The sequence below is a fragment of the Capra hircus genome, chromosome 9 (genome assembly GCF_001704415.2).
Source record: "Capra hircus breed San Clemente chromosome 9, ASM170441v1, whole genome shotgun sequence".
NCBI classification, from domain to species: Eukaryota; Metazoa; Chordata; class Mammalia; order Artiodactyla; family Bovidae; genus Capra; species Capra hircus.
This window is the reverse complement of record NC_030816.1, coordinates 74261008-74285975: the sequence shown is the minus strand read 5'-3', so window position 1 is coordinate 74285975 and position 24968 is coordinate 74261008. Positions and strand designations below refer to the sequence as shown.

Here is a 24968-nt window from a genome sequence, read left to right as displayed (position 1 = left end):
TCCTATGGCATGTGGGATCTTCCCTGACCAGGGATCAAACCTGTGTCCCCTGCATTGGCAGGCGAATTCCTATCACTGGCCCACCAGAAAGCCCCTGCCACATCTTCTTTATCCATTCGTCGATTGTCATTTAAGTTGCTTCTGTGGAGTCTAAATAGCTCAGACTGTAAAGAATCTGCCTGCTATGCGGGAGACCTGGGTTCAATCCCTGTGTTAGGAAGATCCCCTAGAGAAGGGCATGGCAACCCACTCAAGTATTCCAGCCTGGATAATCCCATGGATAGAGGAGCCTGGTGGGCCACAGTCCATGGGGTCGCAAAGAGCTGAACACGACTGAGCTACTAAGCACACACACATTCTCCTTCCCCTGATGGTGTCTAGGCCCTGGTTCCCACCTCTTACCCTGGGCCCACAATTCTCCAGCTGAACAGCATCAGGTTCTGAGTCCTTGCCTCATGTCTTCCCCAGGGTCTGGGTCTGTTCTGAGCAGGCCTTCAAGGCATTAATTCTCCTCCAAGAGAAGCAAGGGTTTGGGCCTGTTACTGTCATAATGAAGGAAAGTCTGTTTCTCCGATGCCCCTGTGGAGCCTCCACCTCACATCAGGGCTGGAGTGACAATGAAGTTGTAGCCAAGTTAAGGGTCTGTGAGGAAACTCAGGTGCTAGCTGGCATGGGGAGTGCTGACTCACTCTTCATGTGCCCCACAAAATTCGTCTGTTGCAACTTTGGCCCTGAATGTGATGGTATCGGAAGATGGGTGTGTGGGAAGTGATTGGTGGGTTCAGTTCAGCTCAGTTCAGTCTCTCAGTCATGTCTGACTCTTTGTGACCTCGTGGACTGCAGCAACCCAGGCTTCCCTTTCCATCACCAATTCCTGGAGCCTGGTCAAATTCATGTCCATTGAGTTGGTGATGCTTTTTAACCATCTCATCCTCTGTCATCCCCTTCTCCTCCTGCCTTCAATCTTTCCCAGCATCAGAGTCTTTTCCAATGAGTCAGTTCTTCACATCAAGTGGCCAAAGTATTAAAACTTCAGCTTCAGCATCATTCTTTCCAATGAATAATCAGGACTAATTTCTTTTAGGATTGACTGGTTGGATCTTCTTGCAGTCCAAGCGACTTTCAAGACTCTTCTCCAACACCACAGTTCAAAAGCATTAATTCTTCAGCACTCAGCTTTCTGTATGGTCCAACTCTCACACCTATACGTGACCACTGGAAAAACCATAGCTTTGACTAGAAGAACATTTGTCACCAAATAATGTCTTTGCTGTTTAATATGCTGTCTAGGTTGGTCATAGCTTTTCTTCCAAGGAGCAAGCATATTTTAATTTCAAGGCTACAGTCACCATTTGCAGTGAGTTTGGAGGCCAAGGAAATAGTCTGTCACTGTTTCCATTGTTTCCCCATCTATTTGCCATGAAGTGATGGGACCAGATGCCATGATCTTTATTTTCTGAATGTTGGGTTTAAGCCAGCTTTTTCACTCTTCTCTTTCACTTTCATCAAGAGGCTCTTTTGTTCCTCTTGCTTTCTACTGTAATAGTGGTGCTATCTGTGTATCTGAGGTTATTGATATTTCTCCTGACAGTCTTGATTCCAACTTATGCTTCATCCAGCCCAGCATGTAGTGTGATGTACTCTGCATATAAGTTAGATAAGCAGGGTGACAGTATACAGCTTTGATGTACTCCTTTCCCAATTTGGAACCAGTCTGTTGTTCCATGTCTGGTTCTAACTGCTGCTTCTTGACCTGCATACAGATTTCTCAGGAGGCAGGTAAGGTGGTCTGGTATTCCCATCTCTTTAAGAATTTAGCTGAGTTTGTTGTGATCCACACGGTCAAAATAATGGGTGAGAACCATTATAGAAAATGACCCTGTGTTCCCTCCACCCTTCCACAAGGTGAGTGCACCATGAGAAGACAGCCCTCTGTGAACCAGACATCTTCCAGTGCCTTGATCTTGGACTTGCCAGATTCCAGAACCATGGGGAAAACTTTCCTGTCGTTTGTAAGCCACACAGTGTATGGTTACTTGCTATAGCAATCCCATGGGACTAAGACAGGGAGGAAGGGAGCTCTCAAAAGCCTGGTGTCTAAGACACCAGGTTCAAGTCCCCTGAAAGGCAGGACAAGCAGAGGGGATCCCAGACATAGTGTCTTTCCACCCTTCCCACATCCTCACTGGTGTGTCCATTTAACCCCTGATGTTCTGTAGACACTGTGGCTGAGGACTTCCTCAGGGTACATGTGGATGCCAGTACAGTAGCCCTAACACACACTGGGGAGAGGAATCAGCTACATGGAAAGGAGAGTGCCAAGGGCAGGACATGTGAAAAAAAAAATGTGACCCTGTTTGTATCCCGCAGTTAACAACCTAGCTGAAAAAAACGAACCATCCCGTGGAAAGTAGTGGTAAGTATTAGGGTGACCTCTTCAGGACAGCAGGGAGGTGGGCATTGGCTCTAGGGTTTCCTGGATAGAGGCCAAGGGGTGGTGTGGGAGGGGTGAGGTGGAACATGGTTGGGTTGGTGAGGGAAAGCGAGAGGGAGGGGCAGGGCAGGGGGAGGGAGGGTAGGTTGTATTTAAAAGCTGCTGGGGAGTAGTCTCCAAGGTCACAGCTCAGGCTCCCAAGTCCCCACTTTTCTGTCGAAGCTGCTTCTGCTCCCTCTGGACAGAGTCCAGGACACACGGGCCGTGAGTGTCTAAGGCTGGGTCTGGGGGTCTTGCCATGCAGGCTCCTGGCTTCCCACCTGAGCTGCTGGAGAGATCTGGGAACACCTGCGATGAGTGGTAAGAGATGAGGGAAGGTGGGGAGAAGGGCGAGGTGGGGAGGAAGGAGTTGGGGGACAGTGAGGGGTCTGGGCCTGGAGAGGTGGGAGGGGCGTGGTGGAGAGGGTTGGGTCCCCTCCTCCACCTGTTGCGCCCCCCACAGAAGTCCCTCCCCCTGAGCTTAGTAGGCAGGAGGGGATTGAAGGGAATCCTATTGCTCAGAGGCTCCAAAGTGAAAGTCACTCAGTCGGGTCCAATTATACAGTCCATGGAATTCTCCAGGCCAGAATACTGGAGTAGGTAGCCTTTCCCTTCTCCAGGGGATCCTCCTGACCCAGGAGTCAAACTGGGGTCTCCTGCATTGATGGCGGATTCTTTACCAACTGAGCTATCAGGGAAGCCCCAGGCTGACTAGAAACTGAGGGTGGGAACGCAGTTCAGCCCCTGGGCCTGGCGGAGGTGTCAGCAGGTGAAGGCAGGTGACCCCAGTTGACACCGGTCACAAGGCAGATATTCCTGTGTGTTGTTTCAAGCTAAAAAAAGAAAGTAAATGAAAGGGGGTATCAGCTTCTTCCCTGTCCCTGCCAGTTTTTGGTTCCCGTGGAACCTCAGGGTCCAGGCCAGAGGGTCCAGGCCCAGAGAAAGGAGAACCTGGGGAGCTGGTCACCACTGAGGCCTCTTCAGAAACAGTCCTGACACACTGCTCACCCCACACTCTCCATGCACACCTGTCTTCCCACACTTCAGCCCCCACAGTTACACACACAAGCCCCGTTGCCCTCCACACTGCCCTCCATCACCACAGCCCAGCCTGACTCTCCAGCTTCCCACACGGCCCCTCACATACACGTGTTCCCCACCTAGGCTCCATGCCTCTCACTTATACGCCTTCCACCCTTGTGCATGTCACTCTCCCTGAAACTTTCCAAGCAGGTCTCCTCACACCCCCTTCCCTCTGTGCACACCCCATCCCCCACGCCCACACACTTTATTTCACACACAAGTGCCTGCTTGCCTGCCCCACTGGCTCTCCACTCTCTGCAAAGTCACGCCACGTTCCCTTCCCACAGGGACCCTGGCTTCCTTACACTGTCTGTACACACTGCTTCACACAAATTCCACACAGAAGGCTCCCATCTACTTCCACTGCCATCCAGAAACTTTCCCCTCACAGCCATTTCCCTTCACTGTCTCTCTCCTCTCTGGGTCCCCCAGGGCACCCCCCTCCGGGCCCTCTGCATACGCATACTGTCCACTCCCCTTCTGTCCCAGGCTCGCCTGTCCACAGTCACACACACACACACACACACACACACACACACACACACACACACACACACCAAGGTTCCCGACATTCTCACACGCTAGTTGTGGCTTCTCCCCACACATGCAGCACACTCTTTCCAACATTCTCTCACTCTCTTCACATTCACCTTTCTATCACAAATTAGTGTCACTGCCCCACACACGTCTAAGTAGGAAATGGCATCCCACTGCAGTATTCATGCCTGGAGAATCCCATGGACAGAGGACCTTGGAGGGCTACAGGGTCAGGTCAGTTCAGTTCAGTTGCTCAGTCACGTCCGACTCTTTGCAATCCCATGAATTGCAGCACGCCAGGCCTCCCTGTCCATCACCAACTCCTGGAGTTCACTCAGACTCACATCCATCGAGTCAGTGATGCCATCCAGCTAGCTCATCCTCTGTCGTCCCCTTCTTTTCCTGCCCTCAATCCCTCCCAGCATCAAAGTCTTTTCCAATGAGTCAACTCTTCGCATGAGGTGGCCAAAGTACTGGAGCTTCAGCTTTAGCATCATTCCTTCCAAAGAAATCCCAGGGTTGATCTCCTTCAGAATGGACTGGTTGGATCTCCTTGCAGTCCAAGGGACTCTGAGGAGTCTTCTCCAACACCACAGTTCAAAAGCATCAATTCTTCAGCACTCAGTCTTCTTCACAGTCCAATTCTCACATCCATACATGACCACAGGAAAAACCATAGCCTTGACTAGACAGACCTTTTTCGGCAAAGTAATGTCTCTGCTTTTGAATATGCTATCTAGGTTGGTCATAACTTTTCCTCCAAGGAGTAAGTGTCTTTTAATTTCATGGCTGCAATCACCATCTGCAGTGAGTTTGGAGCCCAGAAAAATAAAGTCTGACACTGTTTCCACTGTTTCTCCATCTATTTCCCATGGAGTGATGGGACCAGATGCCATGATCTTTGTTTTCTGAATGTTGAGCTTTAAGCCAACTTTTTCACTCTCCTCTTTTACTTTCATCAAGAGGCTTTTTACTTCCTCTTCACTTTCTGCCATAAGAGTAGTGTCATCTGCATATCTGAGGTGATTGATATTTCTCCCGGCAATCTTGATTCCCGCTTGTGCTTCTTCCAGTCCAGCGTTTCTCATGATGTACTCTGCATATAAATTAAATAAGCTACAGGGTACAGAGTCGCAAAGAGGCAGACAGGACCAAGCAACTAACACAGCCACTCCTCTCTTCTGCCCTCCTCCTCTCACGTATACCCTCTCTCTGTCTCTCTCTCACACACACACAGTCACACTGACGAGTTCTCCCCAAGATACTGGGCCTTGCAGCTGCTGCAAAGCCACACACAGCTCAGCTTGGTTCTGGGAAGGGGCTGGCTGCCAGGACTCTGCCCCAGGGCCGAGAAGCATTTTAGATCTCTGCCTGGGTCCTACCTGGAAATGTGCCATCTCCTTTTTGATGCCCTAGCCCCATATCTGAAACTATTCAGCACACATGCTCCAACTGGCATACAGCCCCAAGCCCCCACGAACGGTCACCTTCATGCATTAATCAACCTAAAATGAATGTTTGTGTGTTGTGCTGAATAGAAATCCTCTTTTAGTACAGGATTAGCCCGTTCTCCCGCTGTCATGTATTGATCAGCGTACCCTTCACTGGTATTTCTTTCCTCGTCTACTAGGTGTCACATTTCTAGACATCCCTGGGTCTGTTTCTTGGCTCTTTTCTAAAACTGCTCTCCTGCCTTCCTTCTTGCTCACCAGTTCCCTTTGTGCTGGGAATGCAGCCTAAGCCCCTGCAAGCTGGTCGGGACAGTGAAGTCTTCATAAAAATGACCACAAACTCTATGGCTTGAAACAACCAAAATTTATTCTTTCAAGATTGTGAGGGTTAGAAGTCTGAAATCAAGCTCTCAGTAGGGCCCTCTCTGAAGGCTCTAAGGGAGGCTCCATCTTTTCTCTTCCTGACTACTGGTGGTTGCATGGAGAAGGACACGGCAACCCACTTCAGTATTCTTTCTTGGAAAATCCCCATGGACAGAGGAACCCGGTGGGCTGCAGTCCATGGGGTTGCAAAGAGTCAGACATGACTGAGGTACTATGCACAGCACTGGTGGTTGCCAGAAACACTTGGCATTGCGTAGCTCCAGTGTCTACTTCTGTCCTTCCATGACACTCATGTGTCTTGTTTTCCTATATCCATCTCTGCTGGGGTCTAGCCCAGGTGGATCCAGGGTAATTCGATGCAGGGATGGAGTAGGCGAGGAAAAACTTATTTATTTAGAAATATAAAAAGAGATTAGGAAGAAATAGTATAGTAGGAAAATTTAATGGAGAAAAGATGCTGAATGACTTGGTTTACACGGAGAACTAATAAAACCTAAGGACAAGAGGTTTGCACCATCTACATTAAGCCACCAGCGCCCGTTTGAATAGCAGAGGGTGCCCCGCCTTGGGCTCCCTCTCTCGTGGATCTTAGAAACCAGGGCCAATAAGTAGACATGGCGAGCATTCACGCCCCAGATGGGAATTCAGCCAGAAAATAGAGTAAAGAAGACACAGGGGAAACCAGTCTTTCCTGTGACTTGCCCCTCCTCTATTGTCCGGAAAGGCATTTTATACTTTTGATTGTACATAGAGATCAATGGATAATACAAAATTATGCAGCGTCAGCAGCCCTGACTCTTATCGAGACCAGGCTTTCTCTCTGCATACCTAGTTGTATACACAAGTCTTAGGTGATTTACATCATCTTCTGGCCAGAAGGCCAATTAACATTTTACGGCCCTTTTCTGATAAGGGTTTGTCAACCAGAAGACTTATTTGCCTTACTAGTGTTGTTCTTCCCAAAGTCTGGTGCCACTCTCAGAAAGCACTAAATAAGGTTACATTCTTACATAGCAAGGACACAACAATTTATAACAATGAAAGAAGTACAGTGATTTATAACAAAGAGAAAAGTAATTAACTCAAAAGTCTAGTGTTGCTAACATCAAAACTACTATATTCCTTTTTCTATATCCCAATTACATGGATTAATATCCTTCAGGTGCCTAAAAGATAAAGAATATGGAGGCTTGGCAGCAGTCATTGACTCAACAGTGAAACCCATCACCAATATAGTTTTTAGCTCTTTAGAAAAGGCTCTGTATCTGTAGATGCTTTAAGCTTTGTGCCTCTCGCGGTTGGGGACTGTAAACAATCACAAGTTGTAAAAGTCTGGGCAGACTGGTCAGGTAAGTTAGAAAGCCATCAAAGGGGTTTAAACCGAGACATTCTTTTTATATGCAGGAGACTGTTAACTGGAGCCCTAAGTTAACTCCTTTGAGAGGAAGGTGATCGGGGATGGCCCCTCTGATATGTCAGAAGAGTGGAAAGCACAGTACAATAAGGCAGGCAGACTCTGGTTTGGGGGGTAGACGTTCAGGAAAACCCAGGGGGAAGCCCTGAAGCCAGATCACACCTTTGCGTATGTCTGGCTTCCTTTCTCACGACCTTTGCCACGGGCAGGATTCCTCACGCTGGCTCCCGGCACATCTCTTCTTTGTGTGCCTACATTTCTTTAAAGGCGTGCCTCCTGATAAAGGCACTAGTCTTTGGATTAGAGCCCAACCTAATCTACGCTGACCTCACCTTGGTTGGATTACATCTGCACACACCCTATTTCCAGGTGAGGTCTCCTTCACCTAATGGTAGGACTTCACCACATTTGGGCCCCTAAAATAAAGGAGTTTCAATAAACATTCATGTGATTCTCATTGGGCAAAAAAGGTACAGTGTATAATTGAATTCTCCGCATCACTGAATATATTCCTGACAGGAGAAAACTTCGTTTGTCTAGACATTAGTGAAAACTGAAAGGTTAAAATTTTTTCTGATGTTGTCTTCTTCTCATCCTGGTATGAATGTATGAGCTCAAACATCCTCTGTGTTTGAGCATTGTTTTTAGGTGTTTCTGAGGTCAGCAGTGTTCTCTGTTAGCCAGTTCAGTACAGTTGCCCTTTCTAAGTGGAAGATATTCATCCAAGAGCTAATTCTCTACAGTTTTGTTGTGCATGAGCTGGTTTAGAGCACCTGATAAGGGTCCATCTAGGTTGTGGATAGTCCTTTAAATAATATCTTTTCCAGTATGCATAATTTCCTGGTTGCAAGTCATGGAACATCTAATCTTCATCCATAAATTATTGAGATGTGATTTAGAAGCAAGCTTAGAATGTCTTTTTAATAATTCGATTAGGGGCTTCCCTGGTGGCTCATTGGTAATGAATCTGCCTGCCAATGCAGGAGACATGAGTTCAAACCCTGTCCAGGAAGATCCCACATGCTGTGAATCAGCTAACCTCATGGGCCACAAATACTGAGGCTGTGCTCTGGAGCCTGGGAGCCTCAACTGCTGAGCCTGTGTGCCCCAACTACTGAAGCCCGCAGCCTAGAGCCTGCGCTCTGCTACAAGAAATGTCATCACAGTGAGCGGCTCTCACACCATAACTAGAGAGCAGCAAGTAGAGAAAGCCCACACACAGCAGTGAAGACCCAGCACGACCAAAAATAAATACATCTTAAAAAGATAATTCAGTTAAACTGCACAATCACATAACACAACAAATAGGAGTAGCACAGCGTATCTATTCTTTTGTGTCCAGCACTTGCCTCTCAAATCCTTTTTATGAGGCATCTATGTTTTTACTGCAGTAATTCATTCTTTATTGATTGCGTTATAGTGTTCCATTTCTGGCTATATCACACCTTATCCTTTCTTCTGTCCTGGATACATCTTTATGCATTAACTGTTAGTATCTTAATATGCATATTAATCTACATGATAATTCAACTGGTAGCCTCATACTTTTGTGTCATGACATCTAGGCAGTTAGCACTTGACTGTGGTTTCTGCATATGTATTAACCTGCTAGGTCTCTAAAGAAAAGCTGGTTTTCTATACTCAGAACACCAAATATGCTACCAAAATGTGGGTTTTAGAAACTCTGCTCCAGGAACCAGGACTCCGACCAAACGTATACTTCCTATTGTGTCACAACACAGACTATAACCGCACACCACCGACTGAGTGGTTTCAACAAGTCTTCCTGGAGGTGAGGATTTTATCACATGAATTAAGAACATTCAGCCCATAAAAGCATGTGTTAACTTAACTATACATGAAAGTGAGTGTGAACACATAAATTATGTCTCATTAAATCACAGAAGTATATCCCTAATGCATTATCTTCTTAACAGAATTTAAAAAAATTCCAACACTGCCCCCCTATCCCAATTCCACCCCACATGAAGGGAAGTCTGATGGAAAGAATAGAACTGGAAGTCTTAACTGATTGTGAGCAAATATTTGACTTTTGCAAATCCTCAAAACGACCAAGTCAATACATCTTAGGGGCCCATAAGCAGTTGTGGAAAGTGAAGGAATTCTTAAGCATAAGCTTCTTTACCTTCTTGTTAAACCCCACTCTGAGTAGAAGGTAGTATATGAGATCAACAGCCAGACTGTCATCAAGGGTCAGTGTTTGCCACCCAGAGTTGGGTTAACATTGTACCTTCTCACAGTCCAGGGAGAAACATCCAAATGATGGAATAGCTGTTAGAACACTGGGGGAAATGTTCAGCTAGATAGTGCTATCATCAGAGAACAAAAAGTTTTTTTCATCAAAGGGCTGGGAAAGCCTGAGTAACATCTCAGGACAACACCCCACCCCACCACGTCGACATCTCGTACCCAAGGCCCCCAAAAGAGAAGACACTTGTCTTCATCCCCACTCCCACTGCACGGTCCTGCTGCCCACACCAGCCTCTTCTACCCCAACAACAGGGTGGTTCCCGACCCTACAGGGAAGTGCGTGGGCCCAAGACAAAGACGGAACATCATCTTGGTAAAGATGGGTCCAGTGGACAGGGGCTTGGTGAGACCCGAGGCTCACCTCTCCCAAGTCCTGACCAGAACATGCCTGCCTAGGAGCCAGAGGCCGGCTGGCTTCTCACCTGCTGTGGTCTCTGATTTCTCCATAAGATTCATGACGATGAAGCAATTAGAACTAACTGGGTGATGATCAATAGGATAATGCAAGCGACCAATCAGATGGATGCAGACTGGCTGATATCTGGGGCCATTATTAGTGGTTCTAAAACGAAAAAGCAAAAGCCTTGTCAAATCTAAGAATACACCTTCCTCAGCACCTGCTGTCCTTAGCACCTGTTCCCCATATAGTTACTGACTCATGGGAAGGCACGCTTCAGGTCCAGGTATGGAAAGATTAATGGGCTTGTGCTCTGTCTTCGTGGAGCTAATATTTCTCCTGAGTTGTGTTAGTCACTCAGTCATGTCCGACTCTTTTGAGAGCTCATGGACTGTAGCCAGCCAGGCTTCTCTGTCCATGGGATTCTCCGGGCAAGAATACTGGAGTGGGTTACCATTTCCTACTCCAGGGGATCTTCCCAACCCAGGGATCGAACCCGGGTCTCCTGCCTCACAGGCAGATTCTTTACCGTCTGAGTCACTGAGACAGCAAATGTCCATCTGATTCTCTTTCAGGTGGACATGTTTACTGTGAGGAGTCCTTTTTGAGGAGGACACAATTGGGGGCACTTAATTCTGTCTGGGAAGGGATAAGGGCTTCATTAAGTGACACTGGAGCTGGTTAAAGGACCAATATGTCAGGAGGGAGAGAAGGCCTGGAAACATAATGCATATATAGATTTGGGGACCATCGTGCAGTGCCTGGGGTCTGGGTCATTGGTTAATGGGGAAGGGGGCTCCTGTGCTGAGGGAGGTGGGCTGGGACAGGAGGATGCTGGCAAGTTCTGTGCTATGCCCATCACTGACTCTCCAGACAGGAAGTCCACCAAGAGATCAGTCACTCCATCCATCCATCATATTTCCAATTACACACACATATGTGCTCACATCCACTCATGAAGGCTCTAGACCTTTGAAGAGAGCTACCACCTCCCCCACACCCCGCTCAGGTACCTGTGGGCTCTGGGAGCAGCATGTTCTTCCAGTGTTTCAGGAATTCCCTAAGCCAATAACTGCCGTCTCCTGTTGAGATGGTCCTGAAATACTCTGCCAGTTCCTGGTTGTTCTCCCCCTCCTCCTTGATGCTTGTGGCTCCAGGATTGATGGCTGTCCAGGTTACGCTCATGGTGTCAAGGAGGAGGACTGTCCGTCCATTGAGGCTGAAGTGCAAGGATGCACCAGAGCATTGCTCAGCTTCACGTTGACAGCACATTTTTACCTGCAGGATGGGAGGATCTGCGCCCCCCCACACACAATGAATCTTTCTGGACTCTCCACAGTCCCTCCTCCCCAGTCACTCAAATGTGTCTGCACATCTAGGGGCCTGTGATCTTCCGACCATGACCTCCCCCTCTTACCCATCAGGTCCACCGGGTCTCTAAGGCTGGATCATGTTCAGTCCTTTCACAGGAATCCTCTCCTTGCATGCACTCTTTCTCTTGCTGTCTCCAGCTCCCCACCCCCTTCCCATACTTACCCCCTGTCTCCTTTTTGTCCAGTTTGGTGACAGGCAGGACCATCTTGAGCTCTTTTCCTGCTTCTGCCAGTGTTTGGCTCAATTCGGTCCACACTTTTGTGTCGTTTACCTCCTTCCCCAGGAAACCCAAAGGTTTGACCTTGTTGCTGTCACTGTCACACTGGAGGAAAGGCTTTGTGTCCAGGGAGCCCTGGACTTGACACCAGGGCTGGCCAGGTCTGGACTGAGATTTGATAGTGAGGTCAAGGCACAGAGAGGGGGCATCTGTGAGAGAAAACCACAGGTGTGTCTGGGAGTTTCCTCCTCCAGGGCCTGGTTGCAGAGGGAGGGGTCTCTATCCCAGACCCCCTCCTCTGCTGCATCTTCAGTCCTGCCTCTCCTTTAACTGTCTGAGCTTTAGTTAAACACTTTGGTGCCACCATGGATCTTTTCTGTCCATATACTATTAGCAGGAAGATTTACCTGATATATGGTGGCTCAGGAAGTAAATAATCTGCCTGCAATGCAGGAGACTCAGGTTTGATCCCTGGAGAAGGAAATGGCAATCCACTCCAGTATTCTTGCCTGGAGAATGGACAGAGGCGCCTACAGAGTGCATAGGCTGGCAAAGAGTTGGACACACCCATGGACGGAGGAGCCTGGTAGGCTGCAGTCCATGGGGTCGCGAAGAGTCAGACACGACTGAGCGACTTTACTTTGACTTTTTACTTTTATGCATTGGAGAAGGTAATGGCAACCCACTCCAGTATTCTTGCCTAGAGAATCCCAGGGATGGGGGAGCCTGGTGGGCTGCCGTCTATGGGGTCGCCGAGTTGGACACGACTGAAGCCACTTAGCAGCAGCAGCAGCAGCAGCAGCAGCAAGTGACTAAGTATGCACATGCCAGCTTGTGAGGCAGCAAAAACAGAAGACAGTGTCTGGTTTCTAGAGACTTCAAATCTATCTGAACAGACAAGACTTTCAACAGAATGGGGAGAAGGATGCCATAGGACACATGCCGCATTAGGACACATGTACTCCTCAACTATGGCAGCCTTCACCCCATTCCTAACTACAGAGACTTTTCCATCACTGGTTCAAATCTGGAGAATGTGAAGTAACCACTGTGTGGGTCTTCACACACCGTGATACCCCTGTAAGCAGGATGCCGGACGGTTATGTACTCAGTACCCTGCATCTCATGCATCACATTAACAACAGCGGGGCTGCGATGATGCTTCAGATCCCCGGACATGATGTGAGTCATACCCTGGGTCCATAGGAATGTGGGGTGGCTTCTGCTTCCCAGTGGGCACTTACCTGAGTCAATGGCCACGTGGCTCCCGGGGATGGGGAAGGCCAGAGGACCGTGGCACTGCGCTTGCCATGGTGATGAGGGCCCGCCTGCTGGAAACTGGCATCTCTCTCTAGTAAAGGAGTCTCGGTTCTGATAACTGGCTCAGTTCTAGAAACTGGGCAAAGTATCCAGACAAGCTGTTGTGATGGTTGTTTGCAGCGTCCTGATCATCCAGCTTGTGTTCTATTTTCTTTTCTTTTCTTGGGTTTTTTGTTTTTTTGTTCGGCCACCTGGCTTTTGGGATCTTTGTTACCTGACCAGTGATCAAACCGGGCACCTGGCAGTGAAAGCCCGGAGTCCTAACCAGTGGAGCCCCAGGGCATTCCCTGTCTCATTCCTTTCAGTCGTGCAGTTTGTGTCCAGGCTGGCCACCCATCTGGGTGTTGCCTCTAGGATCGCCCTGTGCTGGGAACCAGCGTCATACTCTGCAGTCAGGACCTGGCAGCCGTCCCATCTCTCTACTCATATCAACCATTGCGCCTGCTTTGTTCCTGACACGGTGCATCCCCACCTGGGATCTGCATGCGTTCAACCCCTGTTTCTGCTGGAAGCCCACTGGAGACACCATCTCCGAGCAGCATCCTGACCTTCAGAAAAAGCCCTCCCTAGCCCCGACTAGGGCTCCTGGACTCCATCAATAGAAGTTGGTAAAAGGCCTGACACAAATTCGGGGGGGGGAAAGCTTTATTGGGACTCATGAGGGAGCAAAAACAAATAATATGTTCCCTTGCTGGCTCCAGAGGGTGGGGGAGCCAGTCCCGCATATGAGATGAGGGTGGGGGCAGGTCCTGGGTTCAGGCCAGAGGGGTGAGCTGGGTGTTTGTTCCCCCTTGGTGGCGCTGTGTGCAGGAATCATGACCAGTACCCTGCTTTTGCTCCTGGCTGCTCTGAAATCCCCTTGGGTTTTTAGTCTTTTTGTATCTTGTTGTTGATTATTTTCCCCAACTATACATGCGTGCAATTATTTTTAGCCCCTTACAATTTCTTTGTATTGTGATGCTTGATGTCACTTTTGTCCCGGTACACTCACTGCAGCAAACTGTCCCAGCCTGTCTCGTTCCCCGCTGAGGGGTCCACACCCTTATTCTTAAGGGTTAAGGGGCTGAAGCTTTCTTCTATGAAAACTTCTCCCTATGGACAGAGACCACTGAACTGAGCCTCCCCTCAAGGTGCAGAAGTCCCTCACAAGGACCTACATGGATCTGGGCCACCCTCCACTGGAACGGGCTGTAATCCTTGAGCCACCAGGAGTGTTATTTCAAACTGGTAGATCCTACAGACACAAAGTCAATCAAAAGGTTAAAGAAACAAGGACTAGAAAGGAAAGAACAACAATGGCCATTAAAGTGCCTAGAAAGGGAAGGAACCAGGTTAACTTTGGAAGGACTTTCTCTTTTTTTTAAACTCTTGGCAGAGGCAAAATCTCCCATGACAAAATTGTGAAGCCCCTCTACCTGTATATGTAAGGTGCATATTTACACCTTAATATAAGGTGTAGTAATATAAGATGTATATTTCCTTAATATTGATCTAGAGGGACAGCATTGAGCAGTGCTAAAGAGGGATCTTAGTTTCCTGCCCAGGAATTGAACCTGGGTAGCTTGGTGTAAAATGAGGAATTCTAGACACTATTCCCTGTGGTCATGTATGGATATGAGAGTTGGACTGTGAAGAAGGCTGAGCGCCAAAGAATTGATGCTTTTGAACTGTGGTGTTGGAGAAGACTCTTGAGTGTCCCTTGAACTGCAAGGAGATCCAAGCAGTCCATTCTGAAGGAGGTCAGCGCCGGGATTTCTTTGGAAGGAATGATGCTAAAGCTGAAGCTCCAGTACTTTGGCCACCTCATGTGAAGAGTTGACTCATTGGAAAAGACTCTGATGCTGGGAGGGATTGGGGGCAGGAGGAGAAGGGGACGACCGAGGATGAGATGGCTGGATGGCATCATGGACTCGATGGACGTGAGTCTGAGTGAACTCTGGGAGTTGGGGATGGACAGGGAGGCCTATTGTGCTGCGATTCATGGGGTTGCAAAAGTCGGACACGACTAGCGACTGAACTGAACTGACTGAACTGAAACACCAGGGGTGAGATGCAAAGTTCCCTTGGCTCTTACCATCTTTGAAAGCAAGAATGTTTCAAGGAGGCAAAAACTGTAAAAACAGATACCCAAGTTATTACTGGAGACATACAGAATTAGTTTATTTAAGATGGAAGCAAGGTGGAAATATACACCCAGAGAGGAGTGCAGGAGTCCTGAATGAGCAGCACAAAGAAGCTAGGCGAGGGATTTAACACACACATGCAGGGCTTCCCTTGTAGCTCAGTCAGTAAAGAATCTGCCTGCAGTGCAGGAAACCCAGGTTCGATCCCTGGGTTGAGAAGATTCCCTGGAGAAGGAAATGGCAACCCACTCCAGTATCCTTGCCTGGAAAATCTCATGGACAGAGGAGTCTGGTGGGCTGCAGTCCATGGGGTTACACAGAGTCGGGCACGACTGAGCGACTAACACTTACTTACTTACATGTCTCTATCTTCCCTGGTGGCTTAGTTGCTAAAGAATTTGCCTGCAATGCAAGAGACCCGGGTTCGATCCCCGGGTCGTGAAGATCCCCTGGAGAAGAAAATGGCAACCCATTCCAGTACTCCCTTGCCTGGAGATTTCCAAGAACAGAGGAGCTGGCAGCTGACAGTCCATGGGATCCCAAAGAGTCAGACATGACTGTGTAACTAACCTTCTTTCACTTTCACTTCCATACATGCATCTATTTTCCCCAACCCCCCTCCCATGCCCACCCAGGCTGCCATGTAACATTGAGCAGAGTTCTATGTGCTATACAGTAGGTCCTTCCTGGTTATCCATTTTAAATAAACCAGTGTGTACATGTTGATCCCAGGCTCTCTAACTATCCCTTTCCCCTCATCCTTTCCCCCTGGCAACCATAAATTCATCTCTAAGTCTGTGAGTCTCTTTCTGTTTTGTAAGGAAGAGCACTTGTATCACTTTTTTGATTCTGAGTATAAAGGATGTCAACAGGTGCTTCTGCCTCTCTGTCTGACTTATGTTGTTCAATATGACAATCTCCAGGGCCATGCACATTGCTGCATATGGCATTATTTCTTTCTTTCTGACGGCTGAGTAATACTGCCCTGTGTATATGTCCCACAGCTTCTTTGTCCATTCACCTGTGGGTGGACGTTTAGGTGGCTTCTAGGTCCCGGCTGCTGTGAGCAGAGCTGCGTGTGTCCTCTCAGACCCTGTTTCCTCAGAATCACCAGGTGCACTGAATCCCATAAGACGGAGAAATGGTGAGACATCATGACCTCTCTCGTGGGTTAGAAAACAAAACTCTTACATACTTAAAGTTTTCTGGAGTCCTGAGATGCTGATTTAAATAGCACTAGCATAATAAACAGGCTTCCCCAGTGGCTCAGATGGTAAAGAATCCGCCTGTCAATGCAGGAGACACAGGAGACGCTGGTTCAATCCCTGAGTTAGAGAGGTCCCCTGGAGAAGGAAACAGCAACCCACTTCAGTGTTCTTGCCTGGAGAATCCCATGGACACAGGAGCCTGGCGAACTATAGTCCACGGGGTCACAAAGAGTCAGACACAACTGACCGACTAACACTTTCACTTTCAGCACAATAGATTATTAAGGGAAATAGTCATGAATAAAACTCTCTTCTATTGAAAATAGGCTGAGGTGATTTCTCCAGACACAGAAAGAATCCCTGAGTCCTGTAATAGCTGATGGTATTTTTCTTGCAATATCATCTGCAAGAACGAGGTCACGAGGCAGAGTTTAATTATCCACAAACTAGAAGACGATGAAAAATGTCCTGTTTGTGGAGATTTCTTCAAGTACTTGAACATATCAGTGTAGAAATTCCATCACTTAGCACCAGGAGAAAGTGGCGAAATAAATTGTTCCTGTTTTTTTTTTTAAAGATGCTGTGTAGGATTTCGTCAAATGTGATAAAGCCCATGAGATGATTCATCTACTGTGTCATCGTAACTGGAAAACACTGAGGATTCATGGGGTCTGATGTCCTGGATCTAAAGTGAAGAGCAGGAGAAAGGCAGAGAGCGCACCTGTCAGGCTTCCTGGAAGCACCGTCTCCTGCAGATAAGAAAGAGGCCTTGGTCCAGGGGGCTGAGGAACTCCTGTCACTTTCCTGGGGCGGCCCCTCCACACCCCCCGCTCCAGCCCCGCCCTCACTGAGGGGCTCCTATGTCCTGCACCCTCACCCCCACCCCAGGCCCAGCAGCTTCTTGTCACCTCCTCCTTCCTTCCTGCATCACAGTCACCCCAGGCCCTGACACCCCCTGCTCAGGCTCAGGACTGGAGCCAGTGAGGAATTAATCCCTTTACTCAGGTCCGGATCCTACCCGATTGGGGTATAAAGGACCAGGGAGCAGGTCCCCAGAGGAGGGGCCTTGCTTCCTGACAGCCTCGGGGGGGGCTGCACACAAACCTCCTTCCTTTGCTCGCCTCCAGCCTCGGAGCCAGCAGCACCCACAGTTCTCAGGATCAGGGTCCCTGCCCCCATCTCTTCCTGGTCCCCCAGGCTGGGCGCCTCCACCCCAGCTCAGGCCCACCCATCCTGTCACCTCTGCTCGAGGCATGGCCACTCAGTGATGGGGCTCTGGGTCCCCAGAGGAGGCTGCTGACGTGCAGGCTGAGTCACAAATGCAGCTGCTCCAGGAGCACAGGCCTGGCTTCACCCCTTCACCCAGTCTCTGCTGTGGGGCTCCTGCCTTGCCTGCTTGACCCATGCCATTTCCTGTGAGAACAGGCCTTTGGAGCTGGGTCTGCAAAGGCCTTCCCACCCCCTTCCTCCTGGGATGAGAGCCCGGCCCCTCTCATCTTGGCCCCTGGGTGGGTCCCCTCTTCACTGACACAGCACGTGGAGCCCCCATGCTGCTCTCAGCCCCCGGGAGTCCTGCCCACCCCCTGAGTGCCTGCTGTTCTCACACCACCTACCCTGGGCCCTCCCAGCCAGCAGTCTGTGCTCATTCAGGGGACTTGGCTAAACCCTTTTAACTTCCAACAGGCCCTCAGCTGCCCCCCTACTTCCCACTGTCCTCTGACAGTGAGGACCTTTCAGAACTGAGGCCTGAGCTTGTCTGAGTTCTTGCTCTCAGATTATATGAGTCCTTGTTCGCCTGCTCATTTCCAGGATGAGGAGGTTCAGTGATGGGCAGGGCTTGGCTGGGATTTCCCTCCCTGTCCTCACACCAGGCCCCGTGCCCCTGCCTTCCCTCTGAATTCTGCCCTCAGTACCTCTTCTTGTAATGGATACAGGCTACGATGCTTATTATGACGAAAACGGCGAGAACCACAAAGACGATCTCGGTTATGTAGTTGCTGCCTGGGGCCGTGGGCTGCACTGTAGCGGGGACTGTGGTCGGTGGTGCTGCAAGGAGAGTAAGAGTGAAGCCCTTGTCCAGACCCCAAACTCGGCAGATGCCTCCTCGCCCCCCTGACTCAGTACCCTACTATGCAGAGCTGGCACCCCTCACATGGAGGCCCCTGTGATAAATCCTCAGGCCAGACGGGGGGAAGGGAGGAGCCCAGTCCTCACCGGGCTCTGACAGCTAATGGGGGAGCAAGGTTTCCAACACAGCCACTCAGTCCCGCTGTGACATCAGAGATGGTGACATGAGGATGCAGTCCTCAGGAGCTACAGCAGAGGTGGTATTGACAGATTTCCAGAAGGACTGGTGACATTTGAAAGAAGATTCTGGAAAGAGGGTACAGTGAGAAATAAATCTCAGAAATCAAAAAGATGTCTACAGGTTTGGGATCAGCAAAAAATCCATGTTCAGTCTTCCAAAGACCTGTGCTGTGAGGAGAGACGTCAGGAGTGGAAGAGGAAGGAGGATGACAGAGCGTCCCCGGGCCATTGCTCCCCCAGGAACAACTCACCTCTGACGGATCACATTCTAACACACACACACACACACACACACACACACACACACACACCCCACACGGGAGTGGGTCCATGTCACCATGAGAGGACGACCACTTTCTCCTGCTCTTCTCACTTACCTGATGTCTTCAGCATTTTCTCCCAGCGCATCATGAAAGCCTGAAGCCAGGCCCGACAGTCTCTCATGGAGACCTTCTTGAAGAAGTCCGTCACAGCCCTGTCATTCTCCCATTTCTCTTTCATCTGTCTCCGTCCAGGATGAACCATTGTCCAGTGTCCATTCTCCAAATCAAAGAGGAGGCACAGTTGTCCATTGAAGCCAAACTCCCAGAATGCACTGGTGTGTCCATTGTCTTCACGCCAGCATGTCATCCTGGCCTGCAGGGTCAGAGAGCCTGATCCCACGGAAGGAAAGAAAGAGCTCAGCCTCTGGGCTTGACAGATTCTTACCCACCTGGGTCCACCTCCCCTGGGCCCAGCTAATCTGGCCCTGGTATCTCCTGCAACAGCTGCTCTTTCCACTGGACTACTAGGGAAGGACAATATTCAATTTTTTTTTTTTAACCGGAAAGCAGTGGATGCAGCTAAGCCCCCAGTCTACTCCTCCTGCATTTGGATTTTCCAACTCACCCCTGTCTGTGTGTTTCTCTGGTGTAACGTCAGGCATCTGCTCCTGGAGCAAGTCTCCAGTGTCTCTGAGTGTGTGAGTCTGTGTCTCCCAGGCGCTCATACTTTTCACTTCCTCTCCCAATGGACTAAGGTAGTTGATCTTAGCTGTACCTCAGTCATAGGAGAGAAAGACCTTTTGATCAACTTCTCCTTGAACCTCACACCATGGCTGATCATCTCTGGGCTGCGCATCAATGGTGAAATTATAGGAAAGATAATGAGCATCTGTGAAGGCAAAACACAGTGAGGGTGAGGTTGGGGAAAAAAGACCCTGAGGCCCCTTCCCCCAGTTATGTGAGAGTGGAGTAAAGTGCAGGGCGGGTGGACAGAGCAATGACACCCCACAACACACACCATACAGCCAGTGCCCCTCCTCTCCTTGTGGAGAAGGAGGAGTCCCCTGCCTCGCAAATTTCACACATCCTGGCTGTGTCCCCTTGTCCACCAGGTCTGTTCCCAGCATCCTAACCTTTGCAGAGACGTGCCAGGCTGCTCTGCAGGAAAAGTCTAGATGACAGAGCACTGTCAGAATCTAACCCCGTGTCCTGTGAGAGATGGGGAGCCTGTGGGGATGCCCCTGAGGAAGCAGGATCACAGGGAGAGGGGCAAAAAGGCGACGGGTGAGCACACAACCCCAAGTTGGAGAAGGAAGTGTTAATAATTACCGGCCACAGGACTTAGCAAGCCTGGGGAGACACTGCTGATCTCCCACTAGGATGGGTCTCGGAAGCCTGGAGAAAAGCCTGGCCCACATGGTATGAAAGAGAAAGTCCAGAACTTCTGAGGCAGGTGGTAGAGGAGGGGAATGAAGGCTCAGAGAAGTGAATCTGCCAGGGCAGACACGGAATGAAAGGGCAGGAAAGTGTCCAGGCCACCAGGCGCCATGGGAAAGCCTGATGGAGTCTATGGAGCCGGAGAGGAAAGCGTGGCTGAGAAGCATCTCCAACAGCTCAAGGTTGACTTTTGTGGAAATCAGGGATAGTGGTAGGAGACCATGTTCCCGTGGGCTTCCAGCAGGAACAGGATGGAAAATGGGGAAAAATCAGATTCCAGGTGGAGTGTTGTATGTCAGGAGCAAAGTTGATACAATGGTCAAAGTGATTAGTGAAAGTCGCTAGTTGTGTCTGACTCTTGTGACCCCCATGGACTATACAGTCCATGGAATTCTCTCTGCCCGAATACTGTGGTGGGTAGCCTTTCCCTTCTCCAGAGGATCTTCCCAATTCAGGGATCGAACCCAGGTCTCCCCCATGGCAGGTGGATTCTTTACCAGCTGAGCCACAAGGGAAGCCAAAGAATACCAGAGTGGGTAGCCTATCCCTTTTCCAGAGGATCTTCCCGACCCAGGAATCGAACTGGGGTCTCCTGTGTTGCAGGTGGATTCTTTACCAACTGGGCTATCAGGGAAGCTGAAAGTGATTAGAGAGTCCCAATGCCAGCCAGGGCCTGGCTGCTGAGAGCACAATGCTGGCTCAGAGCAGAGGGTGATCTAGAGCCAGAGAGATGGCCAGTGAACCTGGATGCAAACTGCTTGATTGACAGAAAAAAGGGGAGACAAAAACAAGACTGGATGATCAGCAGGCTGAAAGCAGCCATCCCTTCCAAACACCCCTACCAAAATTTCCAGAACTGAGCTACTTTCCAGAAGGCATCACCAGAGAAAGAAGCCACATCCCAGTGAGGAGGGCCCTTTCATCACCACAGCAAGTGCAGAAGTCCTTCCATTCTCTCCCGATGAGCCACATGGTTATTTACTGGGGTAAGTCAGTCCAATACTTTGGCCATCTGATGCGAAGAACTGACTCATTGGAAAAGACCCGGATGCTGGGAAAGATTAAAGTCCAGAGGAGAAGTGGACGACAGAGGATGAGACGGTTGGATGTCATCAGCGACACGATGGACATGAGTTTGAGTAAGCTCTGGGAGTCGGTGATGGACAAGGAAGCCTGGCAGGCTGCAGTCCATGGGGTCAAAAGAGTCAGACATGACTGAGTGACTGAAGTGAGCTGGAACTACTCCCACATTCATATGGGACCCAGTGTGTTACTAACATCACGCACAGGACTGTAGCATGATCATGGCCTCCGCGCTGTGAGGTGATGCTCCGAGGACCAGGCAATTAATAGACACCTGTCCCAGGTCCTGCTAACAGTGGTTACCTCTGGGCCCACAGATCTGCTCAGTGTCCATTGCACATGTCCTGGACTTCTGACATGAATGGACAGTCTGTGTTGTTAGTAAACTACCATGGGTGAGGGTACCATAGTCGTGAATTCCACATTCATTCTTCTGACCCTGACTCCCCATCCCCTGATAGTACGTGTAAACAACACCATCTCCTGGAGGAAATCATGGAAATGAGTAGCAACCTACAGTCACCCTAGGCGTGCATAGCTCTGGTCCCTATCTCATCTCCACTGAATTACCACTGAGGTCCTAGGTTTCCTCTAATGGTACATATGAAACATTTCAGGCTTCACAGACCCTAGGTCTCTGCTGCAACTGCTGTCCTGGCACAAAAGCAGTCACAATTGATGAATGATGAGTGTGGGCTGGACCTGCTTCTTGGGCAGATGACCCAACAGAACCGGTGACGTCATAGCTATCTGTGTTCGGAAAACGTGCTACATGGTGTATGTGGCATTTTACTTGGAGGCTCACAACACAGACTCCTAGTGTCCTGAAGAAAGGACACACCACTTGCAGTGAGAAAGCCCATACCATTCAGTGTGGCTCCTGGTATGGTCCTGGGGCCTGGCAGAGATGAGGCCTCTGGTCATGAAATATCAGAGTTGCCCATCATGATCTGGGTTCATCAACCCCTAACCATTAGTTCAGATAGGCCAGCCGTCATAGGATAGAATGATTATGTGGCTTGGTATAACCAGGGCCACAGGGAACAAATAAGATGTACCAGCAGGGGACCTAGGCCTGACACCGGAGTTGATAAAGGGCCCACTATCACCTGATCTCATCTGTGGCTTCATGCAGTGTCCCCTATGGCTCCTTGAACCAAGGAAGCCAGTCTACAGCAGAGGGGGTGCATTAGCCCATAACAGCCAGACCCACACTCCTATCACCAGTCCCACCACCAGAAGCTACAAGGCAGGACAGGGTAAGTTTCTGGTTCATAAACAGACAACTGAGGGCAGCTCTTGGATGATTCTCTGGGGAATGGATCACTCATTACTGGGGTCAGAAACCAGGACAGTGGACAAGTCTGGTTCTCAGTTGATTTACACATTATATTTGGCTTCTGCTGTTCCACAAACGTGGAAGCTCCTTTTGCACCCAGATACAGATGCCAAATTGCCTAAAGAGACCTCGAGATTTACTTTCTTCTGTAGAAAAAAAATTTGTCAACTTCTACCTTAATCAATAACAATTATAGGCTGCTGCTGTCCCAATTCCTAGACACTATGAATGTGGGAGCAAAGGGTAGAAGTGGGGATGCCCAGCCTCACCCTCGAGCCCTGTGTCACACTCTGGGAAACCCTGTTCCCATCCCTCCTAAGTTAGGTCCTGGGGGCCAGGTCGGGGGGTTTGCTGTGTGAGTGATCAGACAAAGGGATAAGATGCCAGTTGAGAGAGGGCATGTTTAGATTCTCTTGAAGAGATAGGAAGCTGTTGGAGGCCCTGAGCTTCTTGGGATCATGGAAAAATGGGTAATAAATGGTCTTGTAACCAAAAGGGCCCTAGGGCACCTTAGTGGGAAAGACCCGCCCCCATGGTATCTGTCTGGCTCCTGTTTGTAGAAAAGTTTTAGTCAGCCAGGCCTCCTGTGAGTCTCAAATGGTGATTTCAGAGTTAAGGGTTAGAACATGTGAAGATGGAGAAAGGAATACTTAGGCTGGGAAACTGGTAACAATTTAGACTGTGGGCAGCCACAGAGCAGTGTCATGAAATTCCCAGTTCCCTGAAAGCTAACAAAGAGCTGACACAAGCCTCAAGTTGTTTCTACAGGAAGCAGACCCTCAGCACATCAAAACTGCTGGCTGCAAGCACGCAGACCCCCAGACTGGTTGAAACCATAAGCTTGGTGGTGCTCAAACGTTCGCCTTTTGCCAACCAACCTGACCGTGCTCCAGACGCTGAAGCGCCCTGCAGCAGCCACCTCTGCCCCCTTTCTAACCTGGTAACTTGGAGGCAGTCTGAGGACATTAGGCCACTATTTTCCCAGGGCTCCTGGACAAACCAGCTTGTCCTTTTCAACGACTTGTTACTTTCATAGGTGGTCGGATCTGGGTCATAACCAGCTTCAACTAGTAACAGCCTGAGCTGTCTGGGAGGAGCTTTGACTCCAGGGAGGCGCTGATCAGTGGCTAGGCATTGAGCGCCTTCCTCATGATCCATATGTAATTTTTTTTTAAAAAATAAATTGAATTCTTTAATTTTTTCAAGTGTTTTAAAAATCCATTTTATACTGAAGCCAGCCTTGAAGATAAGCACAAAATGTGTTTACTTTTTTTTTTTTTTTTCTACACAACACAATTCAGGCACCCATTCTGTGCATAGTGAAAGGGATTATTTACTATTGACCTGACCCAAAACTACTTCTGGCACTGAGAAATGCTAGGATCTGCCAAATTTAAGATGTTTCAGTAAATTCCTCTCCTACTTTCCCCAAAGTAAGAAGGCAGAACTCTTCTGTATTAAAAAAAAATTAAAAAGGCAACTTTCCATGAAAGAGTAGTTTATGTTTCTATTGTATTTTTCTTTTTTTTCCTTCTAGCTTTTAAGTTTTCTTCCTCCAACACTGCTTTTTCTTGTACAAGGCGAGAGCATCTTTTCATTTTTTTTTCCTAAGACAAAGTATTTCATCTTATAGACAAATAATTCCCGACTAGTGATAAATATTAAAAAAAAAAAAAGAAAGAAAGGAAGGAAGAGAAGAAAAGAAACTTAAGAGTTTCCCTGGTGGCTCAGTAGGTAATGAATCCACCTGCAATGCAGGAGACCCCAGCTCAATTCCTGGGTCAGAAAGATCCCCTGGACAATGGAGAGGCTACCCACTCCGGTACTTGAGATTCCCTGGTGCCTTAGATGGTAAAGAATCCACCTGCAATGTTGGAGACCTGGGTTCGATCCCTGGTTGGGAAGATCCCTAGAGACGGGAAAGGCTATCCACTCCAGTATTCAATCCTGGAGAATTCCACGGACTGTATAGTCCATGGGGTCTCAAAGAGTCTGACAGGAGTGCAGCAACTTACTCACGGCACATTCAAGGATGAATCAACTACACTACTCTGATGAAGTAGAAACTAAAAAAGCACTTGGGCCTAAGCTACTCCAAAGCACTTGGCCCTAAGCTACTCCAAGTATTTGGGAGGAGAGATACACCCCACCCCCACGCCCCAAGGCCGAGCTGCTTTTGTCACCGGTCCTCCTTCCTTACCTGCATTCAGAGTCACCCCCAGCCCCATGTACACGCCCTGCTCAGGGCTAGGACTGGAGGCCAGTGAGGAATCAAATCTGCTCGACG

General features: G+C 49.1%; 1 pseudogene; it reads right to left on the bottom strand.

Annotated features, from left to right (window-relative positions):
- Positions 16880–24909, bottom strand: LOC108636774 (annotated as a pseudogene).